The sequence below is a fragment of the Lactuca virosa genome, chromosome 8 (genome assembly GCF_052849685.1).
Source record: "Lactuca virosa cultivar CGN04683 chromosome 8, Lactuca_virosa_CGN04683_v6, whole genome shotgun sequence".
Classification (NCBI taxonomy): Eukaryota; Viridiplantae; Streptophyta; class Magnoliopsida; order Asterales; family Asteraceae; genus Lactuca; species Lactuca virosa.
In genome coordinates this window covers 278,832,896-278,847,648 of record NC_136433.1, presented here as the reverse complement: position 1 = coordinate 278,847,648, position 14,753 = coordinate 278,832,896, and the positions used below count along the sequence as shown (strand labels likewise).

The 14,753-nt window shown below is 35.8% G+C and overlaps 1 long non-coding RNA gene across 1 annotated transcript; it reads right to left on the bottom strand.

Moving 5' to 3' along the window:
• Window positions 1–1,550: 1,550 nt before the first annotated feature.
• Window positions 1,551–2,473, bottom strand: LOC145129313 (uncharacterized). The gene is made up of 3 exons (XR_013717447.1): window positions 2,187–2,473; window positions 1,936–2,018; window positions 1,551–1,668 (listed from the first exon to the last, which is right to left on the bottom strand). It is a non-coding gene; the product is annotated as an uncharacterized LOC145129313 (long non-coding RNA).
• Between the last annotated feature and the right edge of the window lie 12,280 nt (window positions 2,474–14,753).

Sequence of the window (14,753 nt, the reverse complement as noted above, 5' to 3'; positions counted from 1 at the left end):
TTGCCAAAACCCAAGAACCGGTTCCTGATGAAATCATGATTTCTAACATATGTGATTGTTGGTTCTTGAACTGCATGAAATTCTTCAGGTTTGATATCCATAAAATGAAATGGAAGTATAAAAATTAGAGAGATCATGAAATCGATAGTAGCTATATTGTGATCGATATAACTTTAATCACCTTGTGTAGTGTTGAGATTTTCTTCTCTGATAGATGTTTCCCACTGCCTCCATTGGCGTATCTATATATTAATACGTTATTAAAAAAATACACTAATCAATCAAGTGAAAGAAAACGGTTTCGAGGAGATCATAAAATTTACTAACCTTAAACCTTCCAAATACAACAGTGAGAACAGAAAATGTCACATGTACAACTGCTACTATGAAAATAAAGATGTGTAGATGATGCAAGACCTTGCGTGATAACAATGAGAATGAATAGTGTGAATATTTGTACTATTTATTGGATAAATCAAGTTTTTCATTGTTGTACAAAAGCTAGATTGATTTGATTACCCTGTCAGCACAATAACCTACTGAAGTTTCTTTATCTCCGAGCAATTGGCGAATAGTAGATGAGTTTTTTTACTTGGGATCAATCATCTTTTCTTTTGCTTTCAACAGACAAGGAAGAAAGTGTTCCATGGTCGTCTTGTTCACACAGATGTTAACAATCCTATCTTGACAAACAGACAATTCACAATAGTAATGAAATAAACGTTAACAGCATCAACTCTGCACCAAAAAAACAATAAAACTAATCAACAACTGGTGCACTAAAAAATACTAATAATGAAAAAGTTAAAAAGTTACCAACCTGATCTCCATCTGTACAAGATCTAATTAGATTAATATGAGGTTTCTGACATCCCGTCTTCACCCTCGTTTAAAACCATTGCGGTTTTCATCCATTTTCTTGTAGTTTCCGTGACTACAAAATATTAAATCAAATAATAATAAATTAATGTCAAAAACCGGTAACCAAAGGTTAAGGTTAAGAAAGCATACCATTCTCTGGTCTCAAGACGGAGCTTTACTGAATTTGGCATGTCATATTCACCGTTCGCAAGGTGTCGTTCATCTGGCCTAAGTATATGTTCATATCAAGATTTATTTATAATCAACAAAAAATTATGAATATCAACCATTTGTCTTTACGTTCCATATACTTCTAGCTTTCTTTTGTTATAAAGTAAGCATCTTTATGTGTTATTCTTGTTTGCATAAAGAGCGGAAGTCATGATCTTCTTATTGAGCTACAGTTAAAAATTTACAGTTTCTCATTTCATATGGTACATTGCTATTTGACACGTTTTGCTAAAATGAGATTTATAAAAGAGTAGTTTCGTTATTGCTCATCAACATCTCCAAAAAGATAAAGATCTTTTATATGTTGAAAAGTAAGATTAAGATTTTCAACACTAACCCCGACATTGATGGTTTAAACAAAACATTAGATTGGTAACCCATATGCATAATCTACACACACATACACACACAAAAAAAAACATTAAGCTAATTATAACGACAACTGTAACTTACCATAGCCAAATCTTTGAGCGGGTAATTGCAATTGTGGATAATACCAGATTAGATGGTTTTGGTTGCCTAAAAAATCCCATGATAGTAACTGACATCATCGCAGGTTGAAAAGAACACCAAAATCTGAAAATCACAAAAGGATTGTTTTCTATAAATAGGGGTAAAATGGGCATTGACTTTCTTAAACTGTAAACATGAAAACTATATGTAGGTATGATAAAAAAAATGAAAACTACATTCGGTTAACGTTTATAGAAGTAGGGGTAAAATGGGCATTAATGGATTATTTTTTTTTTTGTTTAACATTAAGGTTGATGTTTCAATGCAATTGACTTTCTTAAATTGTAATTAATTTTTGATTTAGTTAAAAAGGCACAGAAAGAACCGAACCTGTCGTAGAAGGAGTTCGGCAAGGACAGAACCGACTGAACAGACATCAATTGTGGCTGTGTATTCAGTTGCCCCGAATACAACTTCAGGTGCACAGTAATATTATGAACATATATACAATATATACAAAGATAAGTTGCATATAAATGACGAATGTGAAATTTTTCTATCTCTTTCTTCTGTTAAAATAAAAGATATTAGTCTAGGAAGCCTTATAATGAATATTAGAAATAAATGGGGAAAATGCATACCTAAAACTACAGATTCAACCGACGGTTATTGCTCCACCAACGATTGTTTCTCCAACTACAGAAAATAACAATGTACGTTCATTAAAATATATAGCATCCTACTTCCATTGCTAAAATTGGTTAGCTATTTCAAAATATAATGACAACAAATTACCTATTTTACCCTTTTGCAGACTTTTTTTTCGTCTGATTGCATTTCATTTCTAAGTCAATTAAGACGTTTGTTTAAATAATTATCATAACTTTTTTGTTTAATCCTTACACTCCGTGTGCTTCCTTTTGTTTCTTGCTTGCTTTAATTTGGTTATGTGTAAGACAGCATAGCCAAAAAGTTAGATGAAAAGATGAAAAAAGATTATACTTTTGTCTGGTACAATCCACCAAAAAAATGTAAGATTTCAACAAAAATAAACAACACCATTATAAAAAAGAAATTACCCTTCTTTTGCTCTACCAATACCCATATCACTTGGACTTGGATGTTTGTCTGCTTGGAATATCTACAATGCCCTATGTAGTGTTGACTCCATTGTAAGGAATTTGTTTCTGCATTCCAAATGCAAAAATTATATAGGCAGAACCATGAGATTTTACTATGAAGAAATGAAAAGTTATTCACAAAGTCAATATTAACCTTGTAGTCTTGTACAATCCCATTGGAAAATCACAAAATCAAAGTCAAACGAAATTTAACGCAAAACATAAAATCCAATCTGCAAGAAAATATTTCAAAGATGGAAGTTTAAGTTACAAACTGATTAGTTGGGTAGTGAATCAAGCCCTAAAATAAGCAGATGCAACAGATATCATTAACAAAATTAAACAAAATAAACAATCAAATTTCAATGAAACCTAAAACTGTGTCTTTCAATTCACTAAACCAACCTAATATTGAAACAAAACTCTTCCTCGTCCCTTTCAATTCTTTGAAACCTGCAAAAGAAACAAATAGAAAAAGAATTTTATACCAGATATATTAAAATCCAAAAAAGCATAACACAATCTGTTGAAAAGGGGAGTGTTAGGGTTCAAGCAATTCACTAAGGGCGCTGATGATGAGAACGTTTAAATAAGAAACAAAAAGAAAAAAAAGGATGGAGTAGAAGGTGGACGATTCCTCTAACCTGGGCAATGGTCGTCGACAATCGGAAGACGAGAAACGGTCTGATGGTCGTGGTGACTGTTTCGGCGTGTAAGAAGCAGAGAAGTCACAACACTGAGTTCGGTGTTCTCCGGTAGGCAGAAAAGATGAAAATTCGGAGGCGGTGGCGTCTATGGTTCAACTGGTATGATGTTGGCCGACGACGGCCAATAGGAGACGCGGTGAACTGAACGGCGGTGACGATTGTGTTCAATTGAAGGGGCGGCTCCAAGCGTTAATCGAATGGAGACAACGAACACTGTCGTTGGTTCTAGGCGTTGCAAAGAATCAATCCATTTCTCAAGCAAGAAATAAACTCTTTTTGTGATGGCTGCTTTGATATACCTAATGAACCCACGAAACTCTCAACCCATTCTGTAGCTTCAAACCTCCAAGGTACGAAAAATTTATAAAAACCCTAAGTTAATGGGATATTCGATTGCTATGATAGAACAAAACTGATACAGTCAAGAAAATAGGTTTTCTGCGTCAACACCGAATCTGACCTCAAATTCTTGAGGAAAGAAACCGAAAACCCTAAACTGTAGAAAGGGAGAGAGAGAGAAAGAGATAGAAACAGAGGTTGCTGAATGAAATGAGGGAATCACAAATCTATGGGAAGCCATGAAAGGAAGAAAGATAAGAAGAAAGAAGTGAGGTATTGTGGTGTTAAAACGACTTATTTCTCGAGAAGAGATGGGAAACGAAAATCACTTACAAAGTGAAGCAGTGGATGAAGTGGTGAAAGGAAAGGAACTGGAACCTGGTTGACAGAGAAAGAGAATTAGAGAAGGATGGCAGCGAAGGCGTCAAAACGCAAGAGAAGAATAGAAGACAAGGATAACAAAATTAGGGTATTCTGTACCGATGTAATTGAAGGAGACGGAGGTAAATTTGTAGAGGGGTGAAGAACGAACTCCCTGGTGGTGGTGCGCAAACATCTTACCACCGTCGATCAATCTTCCGATTCATGGATTGCAATCCAGGTGAGGAAAGTTGGTGAAGTGAAGTGGTGTGGGTTTGAGGAAAAGAAGGGAATTCAAGAAGGAAATCGTAATAGTCAGTCACCGAGGGAGAGAGACGGTGTGGGAAAGAATTGAGAAAAGAGAAAAGGAAGCGGATAAAGGTAGAAGATACCTGTAATGGCGGTGAAGGATTATGATTGGAGAAGAAGCCGGCAGGGAGAAGATAAGAACAGAAAAGAAGAATGAAAGAAGGAAATCGTAAGGCGTTAGAATGAAAAGAAGAAAGTTCCGTGGCAAAACCGGAAAGAGAAAAAAGTTTATTGTTGCCGAAGGTTTTATGCTTTTATGTTATATATAATTACCAAGCATAATTTATATGAGTCCTTTGACTCTTCTTGTTTTTTGATACACCATCAAAAAAACTTATTCTATTTAAAATTTTGGTGTTTTTATGGCCAATTATCAAGCATAATTATCCTGTTTAATAACTATTATTTGTAGGTTTGTTGACAAAAATAATGTTAACATATCGGCTAGGCTAGTCATTCTTTAAGTTTATTTTTTTTATAGTTTTCACAAACATAATATATATTTTTTTTGTTTCTTTACAAACACATCTTTTTGTTTTTTTACAAACACCAACCCGACAGTTTTTCAAAATGGTTCGGTTGTTCCATTGTTTTGTTTTTTTATTTTGTTGTCATTGTTTTTTTTAATTCAGATCCTCTAAACGCACTACAATTTTATTATTATTATTATTATGAAAGAACCCCTTTCTAAACTTTCGTATTTCTGAAAGACCAAAACTTTCATACTTGACAATTGTTACTCCAAAACATGCTACATGCATATTTATAGCTTTGCTAATCACATGGCCATAGGCTACGTACCAGTACCACCGTGAATCTAAGTCCTTTCACTTATCACATGGTCAAATGTATAGCTTTGCTATCATAAATAGCAGAAATAAAAATAACACGGGAAAATAACCCGGAATAATAACACTGAAAAGCACATAGCACATATAACACATAACATACAATTGTTCCTATATATTGAACTCACCGTGAAATAACCGGGGGTTAAAATAGTAATTTGGGCAGCACTTCGTTATTATAATTAACTTTCTTCATTGAAAACCGGGAGTTTTCTTGATAACCGGGCCTTGCGAGGGTTGGGCTTCAAAACCGAAAAGATAAATTTTTCGGGGTCTTCGGAAACTTCGGGGCGTGTTTCGGGCGTTGGAAATAATCTTGGGGCTTCGGGGGAAGTGGAAGTAGCTCAAATATGAAATTAGGGGTGAAAAGTGGCAAAAATTCCAACAAAAATCGAGAGGTCTCGCACCCTTTATATAGGTGCCAGCCTCGGATCCGAAGCAAGAAGAAGAGGGCAAGTGGCTGCGAGGCTCGGTACACGCGGCAGAAGAGTGAGGCTCTGATTATTAGGGTCGGAACAGGTGTGCGCTTCGGACTTCTGGACCTGGCACGGGTCGGACGCGTCATCGGCTGGGTCTTCGACGTCGGACACGGGGCGCCACGAGGCATGCTTCGGTTGGCCCTCCCTTCGGTCGTATCACAATCCGACACGGGGAACGTATGCGAGAATCCGGATGACGTGACCGGGTACTGTTCATGCGATTTTTCTCAGTTTTCGCAATTATTCTCGATTTTTGTGTCAAAAACTTCTAAAATCCATAACTTTCGCATACGAGCTTCGTTTTTGACGTTCTTTATATGCACACGTAGGTAAAATTATGCTCTACAACTTTCGTTTAGACTTCGTCGGCTAATTTTGACTTTATTTTTAATATTATTATTTTTAACATACCGGGACAGGAAAATCCGTTGAAAATTCATAACTTCTTCATCCGACATCCGTTTTCGTCAGTCTTTTTACCGTTGTACTACTAATGATGAGACCTTCGATTCTCGTTTAGGTTATGTTGGCTAAAAATCACTCGATCTAAAATTCGAGTTTTTAGCTGTCTACTGCTAAGCTGAAACTTAGAAAAATCATAACTTCCTCATACGAAGTCGGATTTTGGCGTTCTTTTCATCATAATTCTCGGTTTAACAAATACTACGACTTTCATTTAGATTACTAAGGCTAAAAAGTAGTTTATCAAAAACTCACTTTGTAACATCCCAAAAATCGGGTCCAAAAATTTCTTTTAAAAGCATTACTAATTCATAGCGTTAAGTCATTCAAACGTACTAAAAGGGTTTATATGACAAATCATAGTTTCATTTCCAAAACACTTGTTTAATTATCAAAGTAAACATCCCAGGCTAACTTGTCATGGTGTGTGCACTGATATCCTCCCGAGCTCCTCTTCTGAAAACTGAATACCTGGAACCAAAACTAAAAACCGTAAGCACGAAGCTTAGTGAGTTCCCCAACCTACCGCATACCATACATATCTACTGATCCATACATGTCATACATAATACTGAGCACATAACCACATACTAGGCTCCCGCTCGCTGCATTGGGCCTCGCCCGCTATTGGACCCCGTCCGTCGCCAGGCCCGCTATCGGACCCCGTGCATTGGGCCTCGCCCGCTATCGGACCTCGCTATCGTGAGTTACTAATGCTCACCTCGTGAACTGGCTCACCTCGTGAGTTTGTAATATTCACCTCGTGAGCTCTGACACAGCCTTGCGGTTCACGCCCCGAACTTCAGAAATTCACAACTTTCGCATACGAGCTCTGTTTTCGATGCTCTTTATATACACGCGTAGGTGAGATTATGCTCTACAACTCTCGTTTAGACTCCATCGGCTAATTTTGACTTTATTTTTTACTATATTTTTATTATATTATTTTTAGTAGGCCGGGACAGGAAAACTCCGTTAGAAATTCATAACTTCTTCATCCGACGTCCGTTTTCGTCTGTCTTTTTACCGATGGACTACTATCGACGAGATCTTCAATTCTCGTTTAGATTGTTTCGGCTATAAACCGTCGATCTCAAATCGAGTATTCGGGCTGCATACCGCTAAGTCGAAACTTCGGAAAATCATAACTTCCTCATACGAAGTCAGATTTGGGCGTTCTTTTTATGCACGCTCTCGGTTTAACGAACTCTACAACTTCCGTTTAGATCACTAAGGCTAGATATCGCTCTATCTTAAATTCACAATTTTCGTCATTCAGCGTCGTGTCGGTTCTGTCGCGAAACTTTGACAGGTCATAACTTCTTCGTTATAACTCGGATTTCGGCGTTCTTTATATCTCCGGAATCCTTGTTTCTGTTGGGTTATGAGCATTCTAACACTCCTAAGTGTACATGCAACCCTAAATACCTTGGATCTATGTTTCTCTATTATACATACAATTATGAACATCCAAGGTATTATCCTAATCTAGCATACAAAATAATAAATATAACAAGATAGAATACATACCTCTTTGATGTAGAATGTCTTCATGAAGCTTGAGTGCCTAGTGCCCCAAGTGTGACACCTCAAATGGTTCACACAACACCAAATACACTTGGAATAACTTGAGAGAAACTTGAACACTCCTTGAAATCGTCTAGCCCTCACACTCACACATTAGTCCATGATTTCTTGAGCCATGAGATTCTTTTATATGGTGGCTATTAGGGTTACACCATGTAACTCATAACTTTTCCCATTCCTTATGCTCCATGGATTTTAACCTCCATGGAGTATCCATGGGTCACCCCATGGACTTAGTCCAACATAAGGAATCTTGGATCACAAGCCCACATATATAAGAATGAATGATTTACACAATCAACCCATATATTTAATTAGTCTCCATTTGATCACTTAATTAATTCCAAATTAATTCTTGATCAATACTAATTAAATAACCTTATTAATATATTAGAACTTATAATATATTAACCAACCTTAAGTGTTATTTCTCTCATTATAGTCTATCCAAATGCATGATGCCATGCAACCCAAATGGACCATGCCGGGTCGGGTCAAGTCTTACCAATTATAGTTATGGACTTAGACATTAATCCAACAGTCTCCCACTTGGATAAGTCTAAAACTATTATTGCGTATGACTTCAGGACCCGATCAGCAATCGTAGCTCTCAAAAGCTTCTGTCGAACTCTGACCTTGTCGATGAACTCTGACCTTTGTCAATGACTTGTCCATTAGATAAGGGATCATATATTCCTCCATTCTAGATATCATATGGACTGAGACATGGATTATCAATCATTTTCTCTGTCCATTTGTTGTTTCCTGATTTCTGATTCATGATGACTGACTGATTGAACAAATCAAATCAGTCCTGGCTTGGCCAAGCACTCACATGTATCATCTTTAAATCATCGAGGGGCCCACAGATATTGTTTTTATCCCGAAGGTAAAAGGAATGGATAAACTTCGACTCATATGGCTTGTTCCACTACTTGTTGAATCATACACAAAGGCACGTTTTATAACATCGAGTTACCAATGCGTTTTCGTGCAATCAATGTATAACCAACTCATAGTAACAAATCATATCTCTAGGTTTGAAGAATATAAGATATTATCGTCTCATGATCACTCGTGATAAAATCCATGAAGTGATTCAAATGAGCGCGGGTTGAATCCAATACTCAGAACTTATGAGCACTCATGAGTGTTGTAGCACCACTTTGTCCACCAACTTGGACCTCTACAAACCAACCCATGACAGTCTTGATTCATATCTACTTCCAACATATGACCGACTGTGGATGGTTTGAATAACTTAATCATTCAGGAAGAGCGACTTAGTTATTCTGGAAGTCAAAACATGCAAAGTGAAACACAAGAATAAATGAATCAAATATGGTATCAAACCCTATGAATATAAATAAACACTTTTATTTATCACCATACTGATTACTCATTATTCATTGTTTCGGTTTTATCAACTTTATACTTGAATTTAAAACAATAGTTGTCCCATGCTCCAAGCATGTACACTATGTTTTCTAAGCACTAGTCATGCCATACACCAAGTATGCATACTATGTTTGTCTATGATCTTTACTTTGTAAAATAGATCAATTGAACATCACTCCAATGATCCTCTTTTCACCGTCCCAAATCCTTACTGCAAATGCAAGAATTCCAAATTCATGCCATTTACTGAAATCTGTTAGATTCTAAACTTATATGCATTGATCCTCTTAATGATTATGCACAAAGTCAGAAAGACTTGACAACAATCATTACAGAGCATTCCAAAGGAGATCAGCTCCTTGGAAACATCCTTCTTTCATTAAGTTTCCTAATCTTACACAGATTGAATAATTTCTAACTTTGAAACATTTCCATATTCCATTTTGACTATCACTTCTGAACAAGAGTTGCCTCCTTACAGATTATGTCAATATGGTCCTTCAGAATTAAAATTATACTTCCAACTGTCCTTGAGCAACCAATCTTTGGTAAACCTTAGATTGTCCTCGACAATTGCTTAATCATTTTAGTCATATCCAATTCTAGACCTTTTCCCTTCATAATGCCCCAGGCATTTGGAAAATTTTAGAAAGGATGAATATAGCACATGTAATCGATCCTATATCCGAAGCATATGGGACACGATTCATGATGTCTCACATAAAGACTAAACCAGTCTTTTGCTATAATATTTCCATTTCAGTTTGCCAAGTTCTCAAAATTCAGATTATGAAAAGGGATGCCGTAATCATAATCAAATTTTAGAACGCAAATAATGGACCCATATATAGAATTTCCTTATGTTGAGCCATTCCAACATGAAATTCATATATATATCCTTGATTAAATACGATTAAAATCTCAATCTAAGCTTTTTAGAATTGAAATGAAGTATAATTTCTTCTCCCTTAATTATAGCAAAACAACTTTTTCAACCCATGCAACCTCACGAATTGAAACTTTTGTTTTCTATAATTAACATTGCTAACTTGCAACCTTTGTCATAATTATCATGCTCCCACTAACATGATGATTATTAGCATAACACTTATGCTCCCACTAGCTTTGACATGTACTCAGAAATCAGCTGACTTTCTTACCAAAGTTCAGATTTCTGATACTAGATTGTTTTGATAAAACCTTATCAAAATCATACACCTCTCTTAGATAGCTCACATGTGTGTCTAAACAATTTTAGAACTATGAAAAGGGATGTCGTAATCATAGTCTCAATTGTTTAGACCTTTGCCACTTCTCACAAGTCCATGTTAGTGTGCCGGTAAACCACACACGCTCCACTAACGACTTTGAGAATGCAAATATCACAATTGCTATCTAGCTAAAATCTACTTAGTGAAAGTGTTTCCTCACCATCATTTTCATGAATCGGAGAGAAACCTTATGACACTTAGATTTAATAGTGTATGTGTTCTTATCCATGTGAATTTGTCAAAACCATAATCACAAGACAAGGTTAGTAACAAATCCAAACTCATATTGATTAAACTTGTGCAATCTTAAATTCTTGCCATTTGGCAGCTCAGGTGCCTGCCATTGCTTCCAAGTAGTTGTGCAACCAATTGAGAACTCTCAGAACTCCTATGCAAAGCCAACTTGAATAGGCACAAAAATTTCAACACGATAGGTTATAAACCTCAAGTCGTGTGCCAGTGAAGGACTTTAGGTTTTATTCTTGATTAAGTCTTGAAACTTTCAAGAGCTTTAAGACTCCCACTGTCCTCTTGACATATAAGACTCCCTTGTCAAATATTCAAGAGATAGTGCGGATTCTTTATCAAGACTAACACTTTACACAATTGGCCTAAGTTGGTCTCTGTTTTATCCAAAACATCACAACTTACCAATTTCAAATGTACAAGAGTAGATAACCTTTTACTCTTACATTTGACTAGTGTTAACAAACCCTCTTTAAGATATATCACTCAAGTTACAATCTTGGAGTATGACTCTAAGAATTGTTTTGGAACGAAGTATGACTCATCTTTTTGATTTAACCATTTCAACAATTCATGACTCCTCTTCTTGACTTTAGAGGACCAATTGTGATATGGTATCTTAATCATTAAGATGATCATAAACATGATACTAAAGTACTCTCCCATCTTTTCAGATTTGAGAAACTTTTATCTTTCTGCCATACTTTGATTCTTCTTATTCGTTCTGTCTCACATTGAAACTTCTCCAATGCTACAGACTTATACTTAAACTTATAAGTATATCCATATTTACTGAACTTAAGTAAATCATGACGAATAGTCTTCTTGATCTTTTGTGGTGGACTTGACCAGTGCACAAGAATGTGTACTCGATCCCTTAGTCCTTTCCTTATTCACATAAGGAATTAGTCTTAATTTTCCAAGCTGAAAGTTCTCATTCATCATACTATACAACTTGCATGATTCCAAGTTTCGGTCCAATTGAACCTTGGGTGATGGGAATCTTTCCTTATTTGGTAATATTAGACACTACCACAACCGAAAGAATCAAATCCATTTTTCCAATATTGCTATCAATGGAATCTTATAAGCAACAACTTTTCACAAATGCCATTGTAAGGATACTTAAAATAAATAAAATCAAAACCTTTTTCTTTTATTTTAAAACTTTGCGGAAAAACTTATCCTTACAATCCATATGAAAACCTTGTTGTTATCTATTCCTAAGCAATATAAATATCATAACTCTTAAGTAATAGCCCAAAATTCTGATCACCGAACCATGCGATTGAAATCCATCTTCGCGATCAGAATCAGCATGTACTTAATAGAGTTAGACAATGGACTTTACCTGAAGTAGAGCCAAACTTATTGACTTTAACATCCTTAGGTAAATTTGGCAGCTTCGTAACCAATGCCCCTTCCTTTGGCAATAGTTACCAATGGATCCTTGATAATGGGACTATCTCAGACTTCGCCTCTCTCTTTACCATTGGGTCAACAGAGTTGACTATGGCCGATCCCTTTCCATTGGGAAGAGAGAGCTTTACTGGATATCCAATGGCATCATTGTCAATGTCCATAGCGTTTTAGGAAGTTGATCTTAGCAAATAGATAAGATCATTAAGGGTCTTGTCTTAGTCTGTTTCATAGGATTCCCAAAAGAACTCACTATGTGACTTAGAAAGTAGTTGAGCCACCAACTTTCTCAAGACTTTGACACCCAACTCTCCCGGCTTGTCAATATGTGACTACATCTCCAAGATGTGATCACACCTAGACCTTGCCTTGCCAATAGGGCTTGAGTGACCTTAAACTTTTTAGGAACTTGTGGGTTAGGGAGAATAATTGGAGGAGGTGAAAGAAGTATGATATCCATGGGACATCATCTTCATTTAGGAAAGCTTGTTTCAAGAGATTTGGGAAGATCATAAATGTCTAGACCAGACATCTTTTTGGGAGATATTCAATATAGTTGATTTAAAGTCCTTAATATGACACCCAATATGAAATATTAAGGCTAGGACCCAACAAACTATTTTATAACTTAGAAGAGGGATGCCGTAATCCAAGCTATAAAATATTTGAAGGTAGGTGAATGACGATTCACCAATTTCCACCATGAAAAACGAAATAATTTATTAGGTTTTAATTGGATTTGAAAGTCCTAGATCTTTGAGATTCATTGAACTGTTCAAAGGCATGTTTCAATCTCGAGTGTGCCCTTCAGGTTTTGTGACTGGGATGCCGAGGATCACAAAACAAGGTGTGAATAACCATGCAAATATACTTGGTACCCTTAATATTTACCCCTTAATCAGTGTGCCGGTTAACCACACACGCTCCACCGATACTATGATAAATATTAAGTTACCCTTTGCCTACCTTGTTAAGTCCAGGTTAGTGTGCCGGTTAACCACACACGCTCCACTAACGACTTAAGCAAAGTGCAAAGTGTAATTTCATGGGTTAGCACCAAATTCACATTTTCCTAAGTAACTAAGATTGGGTATTAATAAGAGTTTAGTTACTTAGTATTTATCATTAATAGTTTTAATGAAAGGGGAATTATAGTCCTTGTCCTACCCGTTCGGCTAACGACCCTCCACCAGTCAAGGAAGCGGTGGGTGAGAGTGGACACCCATTAAACTGACATTTTATAGGCAGTGACCTTATACCCCCCTTATAGACCGGCTTCGTGAATGAGGCCTACTAACGGTAAGACTGACTTTACTCTTATATATATATAAATACTATTAACTTATAATATTATAAAGTATAAGGGTTGAATTTTAACTTTTAAAATTCTAAGGGCTAACTTGGAATTAAAGTATTCATAAGTGAAAACTTTTCAAATTCCAAAACTTGAGGGCAAGTTTTGAAACTATTCAAAACTAATTAATTCCATAACTTATGAGTTTAAAGTAGTTTTAATTAAAAAAAAAAACTCTTCAAGTTCCATAACTTGAGGACAAGTTATGGAAGACTTTAAATTAATTAATAAAAAAAATAACTTTTTTTTATTGTAACTTATGGAACTAATTAAGGTTACACTTTTTTTTTAATTTAATGAAGAGACTCTTCATTTTGTAACCTTTGCCAAATTTTATGAGTTTTATGATTCTTAAATGTGACTTTTCATATAACTTGAGGACAAGTTACAAAAACACACTTTGGAATCAACTCTTAGATTAAAATGGATTGAAAACAACTATTTCACACAACTTTTCTATTAATCTAAGAACCTCATAAGAACAAGATAATTCAAATCATCAATCTTCAAGAAATTAGCATGAACATACAAACTAATACAAATCTTGAAATTATGACAATTATCTTAGAAATTGGATTAGCATGAACATTACCACATCAAAAACAATATTATAAGTCCAAAAACATCTTAGGGTAATGTTCCTAGTCCAATTCCAGCCAAAACAATCGATTATATGCATCCAACTCGATTTTTCAGCTACTTTTGCAAGTATAACAAGAAAACAAGCCTAGGCTCTAACACCACTGTTGGGTTATGAGCATTCTAACACTCCTAAGTGTACACGCAACCCTAAATACCTTGGATCTATGTTTTCTCTATTATACATACAATTATGAACATCCAAGGAATTATCCTAATCTAGCATACAAAATAATAAATATAACAAGATAGAATACATACCTCTTTGATGTAGAATGTCTTCATGAAGCTTGAGTGCCTAGTGCCCCAAGTGTGACACCTCAAATGGTTCACACAACACCAAATACACTTGGAATAACTTGAGAGAAACTTGAACACTCCTTGAAATCGTCTAGCCCTCACACTCACACATTAGTGCACGATTTCTTGAGCCATGGGATTCTTTTATATGGTGGCTATTAGGGTTACACCATGTAACTCATAACTTTTCCCATTCCTTATGCTCCATGGATTTTAACCTCCATGGAGTATCCATGGGTCACCCCATGGACTTAGTACAACATAAGGAATCTTGGATCACAAGCCCACATATATAAGAATGAATGATTTACACAATCAACCCATATATTTAATTAGTCTCCCTTTGATCACTTAATTAATTCCAAATTA